The 18,744-nt window shown below is 36.6% G+C and overlaps 1 protein-coding gene across 10 annotated transcripts in view; it reads right to left on the bottom strand.

The window, feature by feature from the left end:
• The window catches only part of PKIB (cAMP-dependent protein kinase inhibitor beta), a 179,912-nt gene that overhangs the window by 49,069 nt on the left and 112,099 nt on the right, over positions 1–18,744 (bottom strand). The window lies entirely within an intron of this gene.

Raw genomic sequence — 18,744 nt, 5'->3', positions numbered from 1 at the left:
ACTCTGGGGATGATGACAAAGCAACAAAATGGAAGGAGGCTGCATCCCTAACATGGCCATGCCACTATTCCACCTCTGTACCATCTACCTGAGCTGTCCATAACACGGAACTAAATTCACATTGTGTTTAATCCACTGTTATTTTTGTACTTTGTGATAATTGGCAGACTGATCTCTTAAATAATATAGATGATTCTAAAAAAACATTTCAAGGGGATCCTGGGTGGCTCAGTTAGTTAAAGAAGCTGACTTCAGCTCAGGTCATGATCTCTCAGTTGATAAGTTCAAGCCCTGCATGAGTTCTGTGCTGACAGCTCAGAGTCTGAAGCCTGCTTCGGGTTCTGTGCCTCCCTCTCTCTCTGCCCCTCCCCTGCTCATGCACTGTCTCCCCCTCCCCCCACCCCGCCTTTCTCTCTCAAAAATAAACATTTAAAACAATAAAAATTTTTAAAAAAACGTTTCAAAATGAAAAAAATCCATGGAATGAGGTGATGGCTATAGTGAATGAAGGAAAGCTTCATTCTAAGCGTTTATGTTTAAGAAGCTGGGCTAACAGAACCACTAACAAAATAACAGATGAGGGGGAGAGCTGATGAAGTTCAAATGGTGGCAATAGAGCCAAAGGGATATGCAGGGTAAGTCACTGGAACAATGCGCCTGAAACTCAGGCAAGAGGAGAAAATTGGAAATGGAAATCTCAGCAATTTTGTATAGAATATATAGTTGAAAAGATGCAAATTGACAGAATCTCAGACTCAGAGAGATCAGTGTGTCAAAAACTGAACAACGGGGTGTTCTCCCAGAAGGCAGGAGGAAGAAGCAATAATCAGCAAAGGCAAAAGCAAAAAAAAAAAAAATCTGTTCTTATCTTCATAAGAGGTTAATGATTGAAATCATGGAATAATAGAATTAACCTTAATACCAGAAGACAAACAAATTTAAAAGGGATTTGATATAATCTAAACTTCTTAAATCTGTTTAAAGTTCTCATAAAAAATTAAACCAAACATTTCTTGAGATAAAAAAGCATTAAGCAGGGTTCTAAATAAGCCAGGTCTCAATCATGCGTTAGTTTCCACTTAAACGTCCAGAATCCCGAGACAGAAAAGAATAAGTAACAGGTACTTAAATCATCTGTCTCTTCATTTTTCTCACAGTAAAGGAAGGAATGAGGGGAGAGAGGGAAAGGGGAATGGAAGCAGAAGTGTTCTGCTACTGTCTCCATCCTTTGTACCAGGCTGATGTCTGTAAGTTGAAATGACAAAATGAAACAAAAGCCTCCTCCCCAACTTTTACTAAGTTACATTCAAAGATGCAGTGGATCTAAATTTCACTTTGGATCTACAATTACTTCACAGTGGATCTAAATTTATACTTTGAAGGTAATACAAGGTTGCCAACATGCAAGTCAACTATGACATACAAGAGTTTGAGAATCTATATTTACTCGCCAGATGTGTTCCAATTACTGGAAGGTCACCAGCATTCCAGAATATTCAGACCACGTTATGTGCAATGCTCTTCAATAGTTCTTCCTCCCCACCTGGCCTCTGCCATCCACCCAGGAGGACACTTTTTAGGGAGCAGTCAAAGCAAAGATTTCTGTTTTTCATTCCACCATCCACTTCAGAATGAAGAAAACAACCATACTCTGAAAGATTATTTTCTCTCCATGTTTTGACTACGGAATGTACATTATAGTTACCCAAGAGACATCAAAATTCCAGGATTCTTTAGCATTATATTTTCATTGAAACCAATCATAACAATTCACTTTGTATGGGGAATTGATATTCTCCCTTCTTTCCTTTGAAGAGAAGTCTGTTACTAATCTTTTCCTCTTCACATAGTGATTGCATTATCCATGGTGTTTCAACTGTTTGGGGGGCAGTTTTGGGCCTTATTGTTTCTAGCATTATACTTGAGTTTCACAGTCAATCTTTTTTAAGTTCTTAATACTGGCTCAAATTGTGGGATTCCACACACAACCCATCTTTTAATATAATGATCAGAATTCTATTCATTCCTCTAAGTAAATCAGGGTAGAAAGGCCCACCCTAAAATGACCTCTTCTTTATAAATGGTTGTAAAATACCTGAACAAAAGTTACTGTACACCATCAAATTAGCTTGGGAGGGAAAAACCCACTTTTTTTCTAATTTTCAATTGATACAAGGTAAGAATATGTGTGTATTAGGATGGGGGAAGAAGGAAGGATTGTATTTCATGGTACTTAGCATAAAGCATGCAAAATTGTCACATTTCACTCCCACCTGGTCGGGCTCTCTCCTCAGGTGTGGCTTGTGTGGTTCTAAGATTCCTGGCATTGAACGTATATAAAGTGAAAACCACTCTGATCATTTAGGAAAGCCCCTTTGTCTACCTTCTTACCATGTGTCATAGAAAAACCACATCACTGAAACACCAGATGCACATTTATTATAAACTACTCACCGTTTCTTAATGTTGCTTGCAAAGCTCCAATAAAGGAACTTATGTTTTAAAGTTTTCCAATAATATTAAACTTGTTAGCCTAGATTACTTTCTTGCTTATATCACAATCCTCAAACACCAGGAAATCATCTCATAAGTCTCAGATGTGTTCCATATGGCTTACACCATTTTAATAGGTATATCTGGGGCTAACACGAGCACTGTTAAGCATCACAGTTAATGATAAAACAGACTTAAAATTTTAAGCACTAACCCCAATACTCTTATATTCAGTGAAAACCATTTTATATATGAAAGTGAATATACCAACTCAGGAGGGAAGGGAGCTAACAATTCCTGAGTGTTCATGATTTTCCAGATGTCTTAAACATTCTCTAACTGAATCTTCACAAAAGCCCTCAAAAGCAGATGTTAATACTATTGGATCCAAAAAGAGCCTGAGGTTATAATAGAGCCAGCACCAAGCAGTGTTAAGATTGGAACCCAGGTCTGTTGGACACCAAGTCATACTGTGCCAAGAACAGCAGCATAACTTCATTAAATCAACCCACAGGAGCAGCACAAAGTAAATATGTGGGCAAGGAGAGTTGACCAACTCTACTTTAGAGGTTATTTTGGATATGCCACATTTCTTTTCAAAGTGTTTTTAGGGGAGTCTGGGCAGCTCAGTTGGTTAAGTGTCCGACTTCAGCTCAGGTCATGATCTCACAGCTCATGTGTTCGAGCACGTCGGGCTCTGTGCTGACAGCTCAGGGCCTGGAGCCGGCTTCGGATTCTGTGTCTCCCTCTCTCTCTGCCCCTCCTTTGCTCACGCTCTCTGTCTCTCAGAAATAAATAAACGTTTAAAAATTAAAAAAACAAACACAAGTGGTTTTTACAGGATATTCCATCAGCGTTGGACTTTAATACCGGATGTGCCATCCTCACCTTGATGAGCCTGTTTAAAGCAGTCAGCTCTGTTTTTTTAGAAGCACAGCAATATCCCTGAAGGCCATTCGGGACAGCAGTAAATGTGTTATCATCTTCTATATCTACTAGAAAGTGATTTGACAGGCTCTTAGATTAACAGAGGTGCTAAGTAGGAGAGGAGTACTAAAAACTGTAAATAGATCTTCAATTTTAAATAATATATATTATATTAAGCATAATAATAATAACATATACTATTATTATATACAAATTTATTATTATTATTATTATTATTTAGTGTCCTTTGGGGTAAGTCAAGATGCTCTTATAAAATGGACATAAATAATGACCTCTTACAAAACAGTAAACACTTCGGACTTTAGTTTCTATATGTACACAGATAGCCTGTGGGAGCTTTAAGGGCTTTTCAATGTAAGCCTTCTTGAGCCTCTTTGAGGGGCAGTGTCACAGGCGGGAACACTGGGCAAATGAAGTCAGACACTCCTAAAGGTCTGGTCAGAGAAGGCTAAAGCTGGGAGAGATTCTAATACTAAAGACAGTATAATGCCATGCACATGAGGTTTGGAGCCAGACTGTCTCTAGAACTTAATAGCTGTAACTTGGATAACTTCAGCCCAGTTATCTTTATTTATAATGTGGAAAGAAAACTTCTGCCTCACAGAGCAATATGTTATGAACATTAAGTGAGACAATGTCTGAAAAGTACTTGGTATAATGCCTAACACATAATAAGTGCTAAATAAACAATAGTCGTTATTCGGACATTCCTTGTACCAAAGGAGAAACTGTACTTTGTACTTACTGAAGAGTAAATGACTAACACAAGATCATAGGCCATTTCTTCATTGGGGTGAGGGGACAGGAGGGAATATAAACTCAGCTTCATCTAAATCAAATTGCTCTAAATAACCAATTACCAACATAGGACCAGAAAATGTCCAAGGAAATTTCAAATGCACTTTATTTTTTTTTCATTAATAAAACTGACTTTATATCCAACTCTTTTTCCTCTTCCTGACCTCCATTTCCTTTTAAAACTAACTCTGTATGAATTCCTATGTGATTTTGATTCTCTTAGTGGTTGGGCTAACAGTGGCCTTCTTGAATCTACTTTGTCCTGATATTCTCAGTTATTGCTCTTTCTCCTATAGTCTAGGAAAAGCATACATAAAAGAGAAATATATTAGAGGAACTTTATTCAAAAGTCATATGTCTTTGCTAACTATTTAACATGCTGCAGATTTAGATATTTCTATCTAAATAAGATATAGAATGTTAGTTTCAGATTTTAGATTAATATTAAGAAAAAAGCCCACCCTGGAATAGTATTTTGAGATAAATCCATTCATAAAGGGTCTTTTAAGAGTACCTCTTGAGCACCAAAAGTAAGAACAATCTCTAAAAAGTAAACGGACCAGGTAAAGACTTCATACTCAGTTCACTGGTAAAGAGACTTAGGCTAAAATGTTCATTTCTGGTTTTCCTACTTATCTTTGCTAAGAGAGGCAGCCTAGTCTTGTTTCTTTTTGTCAGTTGTTTGCTGTTCTTTTGAAGATTTTTTAAATCCAGGTATATGGGTCAACCAAAAAAAACCCTTCACTTTTCTAATTTATGATCTGTATAGAACTGGAGAGGGATTTGCAGCAGGTTACTGCATTAGGCCGTATGGACTGCACTTCATGTCTACCACTCACACCGTAGTCCCACGCTCGTGTCTAAATTTAAAAACTGTTGATGCCATTGAAGTACAATTTTAGAATAAAGGAAAACCTTAAGACACTTTTTCTAAAGATTTATGTTTCCCCAGAGCACTGTTTACTGGACACACTAAATTAAATATACTTGCTTTCGAGATGAATTAACTTATTTTTTTTGTTGATTTTTTTACCTTATTTTCATTTTATTATTTTTTAAAATTTAAATCCAAGTTTGTTAACATATAGTGTAATAATGATTTCAGGAACAGAATTTAGTGATTCATCACTTACATATAACACCCAGTGCTCATCCCAACAAGCATCCTCCTTAATGCCCATCACCCATTTAGCCCATGCCCGCACCCAACACCCCACCAACAACCCTCAGTTTGTTCTCTGTATTAAAGAGACTCCTAGGATTTGACCCCCTCTCTGTTTTTATGTTACTTCTGCTTCCCTTTCCCTTATGTTGATCTGTTTTGCTTCCTAAATTCTACATATGAATGAAATCATATGATGTCTTTCTCTGGCCGATTCATTTTGCTTAGCATAATACACTCTACTTCCATCCATATTGTTGTAAATGGCAAGGTTGCATTCTTTTTGATCACTATATATATATACACACACACACACACACACACACACACACACACACACACACACCACATCTTCTTTATCCATTCATCAGTCAATGGATATTTGGGTTTTTTCCATACTTTGGCTATGGTTGATAGCACTGCTATAAACACTGGTGTACATGTGCCCCTTCAAATCAGCACTCCTATATCCTTTGGATAAATACCTAGTAGTGTAATTGCTGGGTCATACAATAGTTCTATTTTTAATTTTTGAGGAAAAGAAGATGAATTAACTTATTTAGAAGCCTTCACTTTAACTTATTTAGATATGCTTCACTTTAGATATGCTCCTGGGTGGCTCAGTCTGGTGAGCATCTTGACTTTGGTTCAGGTGGTAATCTCGTGGTTTGTGAGTCTGAGCCCCACATTGGGCTCACTGCTGTCAGTGCAGAGCCCACTTCAGATCCTCTGTCCCCCTCTCTTTATGCCTCGTCCCCACTCTCACTCTCAAAAATAAAAATAAAAATAAAGATATTTCATTAATCAATAAAAGATTATGGACAGACCAAAAAAAGAGGCAAAACTCAACAAAAAATAGATACAATGTCAAAATTATCTCCTTCCTTGAATTTGAGAGTGACTACATGTCTCAGACTTAGGCCAGTGACATTTATTACTAACTGAATTAACATCTCCGATAACAGCACTTTATTCATGTCAGGATTTATCTGGCTCGGAGAAAAATGGCAGCTGCAGTGGTGATTCACTAAAACCGATTCTCAGCGAAGCAGCTGCTGCGGAAAGCTGTGCTCCTCACATCAATCATGCGCTGATTGTCACAGCGAGTTGAGTCACATCATCTGCTCAGTCAATTGATTTCGTGATTGTTGATATTTGCATTGCATTGCAGTACTACTGTTGTCATATCATGCTGCACTAGTTGAAATAACATCATCTGGGGGACACTTCAAATATGAGAAAATCCACATAATCATGAAAATACAGCCATTTTGTGAAGGAGGTGCTGAAAGAGCAATCACTCTAACTGCTAAGAGACTAACTTATTTTTAGTAGAGTGAGTCCACCCACTTCTGTGCTCCTCTGAGGAATTGGCCTCAGTCGGTCACACTTCAGCAGTGTCACAAATCCCAGATTTGGAGTCATAGGTTGGATCGTGTCCCCTAAAAAGACATGTTGAAGTCCTAACCCCAGTACCTGTGAATGGATCTTATTTGGAAATAGAATCTCTGTAGATATAACCAAGTTAAGATGAGGTTATACTGAATTAGGGTAGGACTTTAACCCAATATGACTGTGTATCCTTATAAAAAGAGGGAAGACAATGTGAAGACACAAAGATACAGGGAAAATGTCAGGGAGAGATGGAAGCAGAAGTTGGAGTAATGCATCTACAGGCCAAGGAATATGTGGCGCTACTAGAAGCTGGAAGAGACCAGGAAGGATCCTCCCCAAGAGGTTTTGAAGGGAGCATAGTCTTGTCGACAGTTGCTTCAGATTTCTGGCTTCCAGATTGTGGAAGAATAAATTTCTGTTCTTTTTAAGCCATTCAGTCTGTGGTACTTTGTAATGGCAGCCCTTTTGGGGCATCCATCTGGAGATGGCAAAAGAGCATCAGCTCTCTTAGAGAGCGTGGGTATACACAGTGTTGACCAAGGGAACCATAGTGCCTAAATAGACTTTTCTTACAGGCCATGTTTACTCAGATTAGAGACCGTTCTCAAATTAAAGCATCCTTAAGTGTGTAGATAATTCTGAGGATAGACAAAATCAAGATCAGACTAATGGGTCTTAGATGTGAAAATATGTAAAAATAGCTTGCGATGAACCAAATATCCCATAACACCTTGTGTTTCTAGTGCCTCCTGTCAGTATTAACAAATGTCAAGCTGTCACCACATTTACTTCTAAAATGTTCCAACACGCTCAAAAGAATGAACAGATGTATTAGAATCACTAGAGTACCTATTTCCATGAAGTTTTTCAAAGCAAAGAAAGTGCAGAAGAAATGGCACGGTCAGGATAAGTAAAACAGGAATAGGGTTGAGGGATTAAGGCATTAAACTAAACCTTCATAATTCTTGCTTAAGCTTTTTTTTTTTTTTTGGAAGGTAGAAAAACATAGCAGCTAGATTCAGACACCCTTGAGTTATGTTAGCTCCACCACTAGTGAGGTCTGTGTCTTTGGACAAGTTACATATCCTCTCTGAACTTCAACTCACTCATGAGTAAATGAGACTAATAATCCCACCAACTTTATAAAGAAAGCATTTGGTAATTATTAGCAATTATTATTACTACTAATTTCCATGTTAACTTAAGTTGCCACTTCACTCATGGAAGAGATGTGCCTCCACACCTCTGCTTTCTGTTTTTAAACCAGAATGAAATAAAGTCAACTGCAAAATAGTTCAACTCATTTGTACCCATAGTGCCTCACCTCCCAGTGGATGACATGCAATTGGACAGAAAAAGTAAGTCTTTTGCAAACCTTGTTGACAAGAATTTTTCTAAAATATTCTAATCCCTTTCTCCTGTTTGGTAAATGGAAGATATTGGACATAACACTATCTTTTAAATCATTGAGCCTCTTGCAGTTTTTGATGGTCATTATATATTCTGAATATCAAATATTATTAGGATAATCTTTCTTATATAATACTTCAAACTAGTAAATATATCAAAATGGTCTTCTATAATGTACAAACATGCTCATTGTGCTGTATATCCCCTTATAATGTCATCCTATTCTTTTGCTTCATTTTGTTTCTTCTGAAGTAGAACTTCAGATATGTAAAAAGCCAGTTATCATGCCCTCACTCTTTTCTTCTCAAACTATCAATTATAGGTAATTTGATATTTTTAAAACTTCTTCCAACATGTTGAACAGTTGTTTTTGAACCCAAATTAGTTATTTACTTTAAAGACTGACAACTTTAATATTGTTGATTTCAGTTTACCAATCTGGTCTGAGATATGTAGCAATTCCACCACATGCTGCCCCTCCCAGTGTTGTCTCATCAGCAAAGTTGAAAAAAAAAGGATACAGGGAAATATTCTAATACTAAACAAAGCTTCTCCGATAACAGTGCTAAGAATGTCACTAGAGATTTTTCTCCACCTTGAATTGTGTCCATTCAAGAAAGGAATACAGAATTTATAAATAAATAGATTTTGGATCTGAAGACTTCACATGGCTAAGACAACAATACTCCCCAAACTGATCTACAGATTCAAATACAAGCAACATCAAAATCCCAGCTTCCTTTTCTGCATAAATTGACACACTGATCTAAAATTTAGCGGGAAAGTAAGACATGTAAAACAGCCAAAACAATCTTGAAAAAGAACAATTCTGGAGGACTCACACATCTCGATTTCAAAACTTAACACAAAGCCATAGTAATCAAGACAGTGTGACACTCACATAAGGATATACATGTATAACTGAGAGTCTAGAAAATAAACCCATATATTTATGGTCATTTGACTTTCAACAACAGTGTCAAGGTACCTGAATTGGGGAAAGAATTGTCTTTTCAACAAAGGGTGCCAGGACAACTGGATATCCAGATGCAAAAGAATGAAGTTGGACCCATCTCATACCATACACAAGAATTAATTCAAAATGTATCACAGAGCTAAATGTAAGAGCTAAAACTATAAAACTCCTAGAAGATGAATAAGAATAAATCTTTATGACCTTGGGGTAGGCAATAGTTTCTTAGACATAACACCAAAAGCACAGGTAACAAAAGAAAAAAATAGATAAACTGAACTTCACTAAAATCAAAAACTTTTGTGTATTAAAGGACACCTTCAAAAAGTGAAAAGGATATTCACAGATGTGAAGAAACTATTTGCCAATCATATACCTGATTAGAAACTTGTATCTAGAGTATATAAGAACTATTACAATTAAATAATAAAAGATAAATAACCCAATTTAGAAAATGGGCAACAGATATTAATAGACATTTCTCCAAAGAAGGTATGCAAATAGTCAATAATTAGCACATGAAAAGATGTGCAACATCATTATCCAATAGGAAAATGCAAATTAAAACCACAATGAAATACCACTTTATACCAGGATGGCTTTGGACAAGTATTGGCAAGGATATGGAGAAACTGAAAGCCTCATTTAGTGCTGGTTAGAATGTAAAGTAGTGCAGCCTCACTGGAAAATAGTTTGCCAATTCCTCAAATTGTTAGACATAGTTACTATATGGCCCAGCCGTTCTACTCCTAGGTATATATACCCAAGAAAAATAAAAGGATATATTCATGGGAAGACTTATACAGGCACAACATTTTAACATTGCTTCACAACAATGTCATTCATAATAACCAAAAAGCAACCCAAATATCTATCAACTGAAGAACACACAAACAAAATGTGGCCTGCCTTTGATTTAGTTTATTCGGCAATAAAAAGTAATGAAGTACTGATACATGCTACAATGTAGATGAAATTTGAAAACATTATGCTAAATGAAACCAAACACATATATGTTTCCATGTACATAAAATGTCCAAAATATGATAATTTATAGAAACAAAGTAGATTTGTGGTTTCTTGTGGCTGGTGTGGGGGGGGTTGGTTTGGGGAGAACCGGGGAGTCACAACGAATGGCTTTAGGATTTCTCTTTGTGGTGATGAAAATGATATAAAGTTGATGGCAGAGAGATGTATGAATATGCTAGAAACCATTGAACTAGATTCTCTACATGGGTCACTTTTATGGTATGTTAATTATATGTCAACAAAGATTTTTTTTTTAAGTTAAATAAATTTACTGTAAAACATCCATAAAGGATGTTAACGTTCAGTGTAAATACTAATATGAAAGAGAATTTATGTGCAATATGCCACTCAAGATTATCCATACAGCCATTTATTCTTAAAGAATTTTGAGCAACACACTGATTGCAGATCTCAACTTGAACTTCTTTTTTTGAAAAAGGGAACATAGAGTTAGGATGCCAGCTTGTTACATTTAACATATCTCGCATATTTTCTCTACCTTTTGATTATTTTTCTAAAATAGTAAGAAACATCTAATATGAATATTCAAACTACAAATAGAAATGTTTCTATATAGAAAGGTTTATTAAAGGGGTGAGTGTTTTAGATAAGTGGTAAAGTGATTGCAGGAATATGCAAATCACTGAGATATTCTCCTCTATTCACAACTCAGTTCCAAATCTGTTTTCCTGAAGAAACCACATATTTCCATAAGAAAGCATGCTTTCTTTGGTCTTTTAATAACAGACACAATCATCCTTCAGACTATAAAATAGTATGGGAAGGGGGTTGTCTTATTTTATTTTGACCAAGAATTTATGTTTGATAGAACAGGAATTTTTTGGTGCAAGTAACCATAAATTTATTTAATTCTAAGATACTCATGCCTTTCATGCTTTCCAGTGATTACCATCCTAAACATGCAGTAAGCTCTCTTGGCCATGAAGTCTATGTGAGGAGGATGTGACTACGTCTATGGTTAGGCTTCTAAGAGAACAACTGATCACAGACTTACAGAATGCTAGAGTTGGAAGGAGCCTTAGAGAAGAATATATTTAAATCTTTAATCTCCATTCTCTAATTTCAGAAGAGGCCCTATATGCCATCGTTCCTGAACGAGTTGCCAAAATGAAGAGCAGAGGCAGAATTAGAACTCAGACCTTCTAAGACCCTCCCCAGTGTTCTTTTCACCACATCATATTGTCTTTGAATACATAACACAACATAGGTTTCTTTGCTCTTGACCATGTTGTCAACAAGAATGAATGTGCATACAAATAACCCACCATGTTTTGTGGGGCTTTTCTTATGCACATCAGAATCCTCTGGATTCTGCTGTGTTCACAAAACACCTGCAAATGATTCAGTGTTTAGATTTTTCATTCAAGCAGAATTTGACATTTCTAACTCATTTGTAAAGGCAGACTGAAGTACATAATTAATTTTCATGTTCTTTCAGAACATTTTAATATCATGCTGCACAGGATAAGTGTTTTTCTTTTTTCTATTTCTTTTGTGCAGTGCTTTCTATTCACACAGCCATTCTCTGTGTCTTTTCGTATAAAAGCTTCTTGTATTTTACATTTTTTTCCTTACTTGTGTCCTCTAAAGATAGCATGAGCAGAAATCACTCAGCTAATAAATTTTCAAATTCTTCGCTTTTGCATTTACAAATTCTCCTCTTGCTAATTCATTTAACCAATGCCAGTCCATGCATAGAGAACTTTACCCAAAAAAAAATCTGAGATAGGGGCACCTGGGTGGCTCAGTTGGTTGAGCGTCTGACTTTGGTTCAGGTCATGATCTCGCGGTCCATGAATTAGAGCCCTGCATTGGGCTCTGTGCTGACAGCTCAGAGCCTGGAGCCTGCTTCAGATTCTGTGTCTCCCTCTCTCTGCCCCTCCCCCACTCATGCTCGCTCGCTGTCTCTCTCTCTCTCTCTCTCTCTCTCTCTGTCTGTCTGTCAAAAATAAATAAACTTTAAAAATGTTTTTAAAAATCTGAGATAGTTTACTAAATTAAAATTTTAGATGTTAGTTAAGAATATGACTTCTTTCAAACAGGGAAATTCTTGCCTGGGCCTTAAGAACAACAGAATATCTTCCTCTACTAAGTTAAAGCTTACTCAGTGCCTGAGTGGAAAAAACAAATAAATCAAGTACCGATAGATAAATCATATAACAGCCAAATGGTTTTGCACAATGATTTTACACTTTGACTTATCAATAGATTCAAATGATTCACAATGTCTTTTAAAAACATAATTAAATTTTGCATCATCTCTGAAGGAAACAGCATGGTAAGGGCTGAATATTCTTGATGCCAAAAATTTTAAAAATATGTAATAACTCCGTCTTGAAATTTAAAACTACATTCAAGTATGTTTTATGTGTATATATAAAGTCTCATTAATTTTGCTAAGTACATTTATAGAGTAAATAAAATTCTAATGAGAAATAGAGACCTTCAAACTTGTCAAGAAAATGAAGTATTTAGAAGTAATCTATTTCCACGTAAATAATATGCAAACAAAAACATTTTACTCATTTAAATAGTCCATATGACTTCTATTTGATGAATTCTAGCTTTTGTTTCTCATGAAAAAAAATTGCTTTGATTAAAAAATTAAATACAGCTTCCTGTTTAATATTATTATAAAATGTTAATAACATTAATCTATGATTCTATCATATTCAACACTATATTCCCAGTGTTTAGAAGACTGCCTGGCAGATGGTAAGTAGGGGCTTAATAAAAATTTATCAGGGCACCTGGGTGGCTCAATCGGTTGAGTGCCTGACTCTTGATTTTGGCTCAGGTCATGATCTCACAGTTGTGGGATGGAGCCCTACACTGGGCTCTGTGCTGAGCGTGAAGCACGCTTAAGATTCTTTCTCTCTGCCTCTCTCTCTCTCTCTCTCTCTCTCTCTCCATCTCTTGCTCCCTCTACCCTGGCTCGTTATCTCTCTAAAAAGAAAAAAGAAAATAAAGTGAAAAAAAATTTGTCAAGGGGCACCTGGGTAGCTCACTTGGTTGAGCATCCGACTCTTGACTTTAGCTCAGGTCATGATACCAGGGCTGTGGGATGGAGCCCAGCATCAGGCTCTGTGCCTCTGTGCTGAGCATACAGCCTGCTGAAGATTCTCTCTCTCTCTCTCTCTCTCTCTCTCTCTCCCTCTGACCTTCTCCCTTGCTCACACACACTCTCTCTCTCAAAAAAATAACTGTCAAATGAATATTAAATAAATGAATAAGTATCATTGTTAATATAAACATCTAACATTACCCAGTGCTTTGAATGTACCAGGAATGATGTGAAACTCTATTTTGTTGCTTTCATCTTCAAACAGCCCCACTGGGGATGAACTACTGTCATCTCCATTTTATACATGAGGCCAAGTTTATTTTTTTATTGTTTTTTTAATGTTCTTTTTTCAAGTTTTTAAAATTTATTTTAATTAATTAATTAATTTTTAAATTTACATCCAAGTTAGTTGTGCAACAATGATTTCAAAAGTAGATTCAAGATGCCCCTTACCCATTTAGCCCATCCCCCCCTCCCACAACCCCTCTAGCAACCCTCTATTTGTTCTCTATATTTAAGTCTTTTATGTTTTGTCCCCTCCCCTGTTTCTATATTAGTTTTGCTTCCCTTCTCTTATTTTCATCTGTTTTGTATCTTAAGGTCCTCTTATGAGTGAAGTCATATGATATTTGTCTTTCTCTGACTGACCAATTTCCCTTAGCCTAATACCCTCTAGTTCCATCCATGTAGTTGCAAATGGCGAGATTTCATTCTTCTTGATCACTGAGTAATACTCCATTGCATATACATACCACACCTTCTTTATCCATTCATCCATCGATGCACATTTGGGCTCTTTCTATACTTTGGCTATTGTTGATAGTGCTGCTATAAACATGGGGTGCATGTCTCCCTTAGAAACAGCATACCTGTATCCCTTGGATAAATACCTAGTAGTACAATTGCTGGGTCATAGGGTAGTTCTATTTTTAATTTTTTGAGGAAACTCAATCCTGTTTTCCAGAGAAAAACTGGTGGCTGCACCAGTTTGCATTCCCACCAGCAGTGCAAAAGAGATCCTCTTTCTCTGCATCCTCGCCAACATCTGTTGTTGCCTGAGTTGTTAATGTTAGCCATTCTGACAGGTGTGAGGTGGTATCTCACTGTGGTTTTGATTTGTATTTCCCTGATGATGAGTGGTCTTGAGCATTTTTTCATGCGTCTGCTAGCCATCTAGGGCTGTCTTCTTTGGAGAAGTGTCTATTCATGTCTTTTGCACAGTTCTTCTCTGAATTATTTGTTTTTTGGGTGTTGAGTTTGATAAGTTCTTTATAGATTTTGGATACTAACCTTTTATCTGATATGTCATTTGCAAATATCTTCTCCCATTCTGTCGGTTGCCTTTTAGTTTTGATGATTGTTTCCTACACTGTGCAGAAGCTCTTCATTTTGATGAGGTACCAATAACTCATTCTTGCTTTTGCTTCCCTTGCCTCCGGAGATGTGTTGAGTAAGAAGTTGCTCTGGCTGACTCTGAGGTCAAAGAGGTTTTTGCCTGCTTTATCCTCTAGGATTTTGATGGCTTCCTGTCTTATGTTTAGGTCTTTCATCCATTTTGAGTTTACTTTTGTGTATGGTGTAAGAAAGTGGTCCAGGTTCATTTTCCTGCATGTCACTGCCTAGTTTTCCCAGCACCATTTGCTGAAGAGACTGTCTTTTGTCCATTGGATATTCTTTCCTGCTTTGTCCAAGAATAGTTGGCCATACATTTGTGGGTCCATTTCTGGGTTCTCTATTCTGTTCCATTGATCTGAGTGTCTGTTTTTGTGCCAGTACCGTACTGTCTTGATGATTATAGCTTTGTAATACATCTTGAAGTCTGGGATTGTGATGCCTCCAGCTTTGGTTTTCTTTTTCAAGACTGCTTTGTCTATTTGGGATCTCTTCTGGTTCCATACAAATTTTAGGATTGTTTGTTCTAGCTCTGTGAAGAATGTTGGTGTTATTTTGATAGGGATTGCTAATGTTTATTTTTGAGAGAGAGACAGAGACAGAGACAGAGACAGAGAGGGAGAGAGAGTGAATGAGTGGGGAAGGGGCAGAGAGAGAAGGAGACACATAATTTGAATCAGGTTCCGGGCTCTGAGCTGTCAGCACACAGCCTGATGTGGGGCTTGAACTCATGAACCGTGAGATCATGATCTGAGCTGAAGTCATATGCTTAACGGATTCAGTCACCCAGGCGCCCCTACATGAGGCTTAGTTTAGAAGGCTAAGTAAATCTCCAAGGCTGCCCATTGAGCAAGTTTGACAACATTAACAACATTCTTATAGATCAGATACTAAAATCCTCAATTTATAGATAAGCACATAGAGTCTGTTATCCTGGTTTTCCCTCAATTATTAGGCTTATTTTTATTATGGTCTTTTTGGAGTCATAAGCCAAAGAAATAAAGTATAGTCACAGTCCTTCCATACTTTGTTCCAAGTCCTGTTTTTGGTTGGACTCTGATTAAGGCATAAACATATAATAAAAGTAACTTCTACCTGGCAACTAAAATATGCTACATAAATAATATGAATTATTATCATAGTGTGCCTAACATTTTAAAGATAAATATGATTTGATTATCCTTATTTCATTGATTAGAAAACTGAGGCTAGGAGAGGTTGCCCAAGCCACAAGCTAGTTAGTGCCAGGGTCAAGATTCAACCTCAGATTTTCTGTCTAATCCAAACACACTTACCAAATTATTAGTACTTCTCATCTTCTGGGGATAAAAACTTTCCCAGAACTTTGGCAAACTGAACCTGGTCCCAAAAAGCAGACTCTTCTCTATGAGCTTCACAAATTTCAATGATACATCAAAGCAATAAAGACATAAGGGGCACAACATATTATTAGAATTCTTCCATAGTGGACCCAGAGTATTTCCTGGACAAGAAATCCATTGGTGGTAACCTAATTTTCACTCCACCTTCCATGGAATATAAACTCTTCCACTTGTCTTTAGTAATATTAGTGCCTTATGCTTGTGATACTGCATTTTTCATGTTTTATCACATTCAAAGCTGACCAAATCTATTTGTAAAAATATCTCATTAATTTCACACATTTTCTGAGCTAACAATACAATCTTTATTGTATACAGGGAAAGGAAAAGAATGAATGCTGAGAACTTCCCTATTGAAGAGACCCATGTTTCCTTCAGAACCATCAGTGACCCCTGGTTCAGATTTAAGGTAAAAAAATATAGCAGCCAGCAATGGTCTGGAGGCAGATCTGCTGTTGCCAACAACATGAGGCTCTCCTCTGGCCATAACTGAGAAAGAGTTCCACACAGAATGTCCCTACAACTAAGGAAAAATCAAGCTTGAATTCTGACCTTGTTAAACTTCTATAGTAATGTGCACATTACCCCATCATGAGAGCAATAACTGCAAATTTGAAAAAAAGAGCAAATGAGTGCATACATGAATGAAGGCAATTAGTGAAAAGTTCAAAGTCAGGCAACTGGATTTGTTGCACCTCAAGGGATAATATGTAAGTCGTAATCTTAAAAGACTCAGCAACCTAAGCTAATACATTTCTTACTCTGTGAGTAATATATGTACCCCAAAATTTATATATATGCATATAACTTATATATAACAATAATTACATATTATAATTATATTGATTATATTATAATTATATAAATATATAAATTACATAAATAAATATATATACATAATTACTTTTCTGAATTTGTAAATCAAATCTGACTCATCATTTACTAAGGACTATTCAATTATCATAATTATATAGTAACTTACCCAGAGCCCATATGTGCAGGTGTTGTCAAAGTATAATATAAATGACTTCACCCAAACCACTTCTGTAAATATAAGTTATATCCAATATTTCCTACTAATTACTTCAGAACTAGCATGAAACTAACCTCTTCCAAAAATATTTTAGGGGGCCCTCCAGAAGATTAAAATTACATAACATTTCTAATTATTCTTAATTCTGGAACTAAGTTTCCAGGCAGTTTTTTCTTTGAAATTTGCATGAAAGACTAGTAAATTTAGTGAATAGCCTAATCAACATGATGTAAAGAATTTAATCTAGAGATTCAGGACAACAGCAGAGAATTAGAATTTGTGAGTATTTCTTTAGGGTTATCATATGCATCACCACATATCTAATATTTGATAAACCCCTTATCTTTAGTTCCATCCCTTAATTGCTCTAGCAAGAGCTGCAGATTCCTGCCTCCATGAGACTGAATCGAGAGAACTTTTATTGGTGGTTTGAGTATGTTGAGATGTAGCTGAAAGTCAGTGTTTAAGATGAATTACTCCCTAATCTTTAAAGCTTAGACACACACAGCTGAAGAAAGCTCAATAAATATCAATGCAGTTTGCTGAAAACATCAATGTAAGATCCCAAGAAACTCCTGCTTAACTGTGAGGAAGAAGAAAGCAACATGCAGATATGCCCAAAACAAGAGACAATCCAAATACTTCTGTAATCATTCACTTATAAGTTCTCCTCATTACCAAGTCTACAAATTACCCTCAAAACAAAGCTTAATTAGCTCCAAAGTATCATCTTAACATCAGTCATTGGTGTCATTAAAAGTAACAATATTAATGTAAATGGTGATACTGAGTTAGGATGAATAGCCAACTGAATAATCACTCTGAAGAAAAAACAAAACAAAACAAAAAACACTAACATTTCCAAACATCTTGGTGATGTTCATGAGAACTTCAAATGAAGAAATCACCAAGAGCAATTTAGACTCGAATTCTAGTGGATAAAGGGAGAAGCTGAGAGCAACCACTTGAAAGCTTTGTCATTCATTCATTTAACAATGTATTGGACAACTAAAACCTAGAGGTGAGTAAAGTAGTAAATAAGAAAGGCAATATCCTACTAATTCACAGTTTTGAGTGGGGCTATGAAGGGGAAAATGAGAAGTCAAGGACAATCTAAATTAGGTGGGGAGATCAGAGACAGCACTCTAAGGCAAACTTGGTAGAGCTGCCCATGGCAAACATACCAACTGCACCATGGAGCAAATATGGGGATCACCAGTGACCTTGTCTTCACTAATAAAATGATGTACTTTTACCTACATGCCAGTTCTGCCTCTGCACCCTCAGTATCACATCTACAATTTAGGGATGCCCTCATTTCTCTTCTCTTCTATTCCAGGGAGTCGTGGCTCCTCCCTCCACCTCCTTTCCCCTTTACCTCCTCCCAGCTGGTCTCCTCTTGGCTGGCTGTATGTTTAAAGCTCTAGCTCTGAGGTCCTGCTGTGTTATGAGGCCAGGATCAGAAGAATGAGAACCAGCCAGGTGATATGTACGCATGGGGACAAATCTCAACACTGATAAGTCAGTGTGGCTAAAAAGCTTTTCTTGATGTTATAGGAGTGATTCCTTACCACAATAGCTACACAAAATGTATTTTTCTCAAATTCAAGCACTACATTTAAAAATCTAAGTAAACAAATTTCA

The sequence above is a fragment of the Prionailurus viverrinus genome, chromosome B2 (assembly GCF_022837055.1).
Source record: "Prionailurus viverrinus isolate Anna chromosome B2, UM_Priviv_1.0, whole genome shotgun sequence".
Taxonomy (NCBI): domain Eukaryota; kingdom Metazoa; phylum Chordata; class Mammalia; order Carnivora; family Felidae; genus Prionailurus; species Prionailurus viverrinus.
Note: the sequence above shows the minus strand (reverse complement) of the source record. Positions and strands in the feature narration are given on the sequence as shown.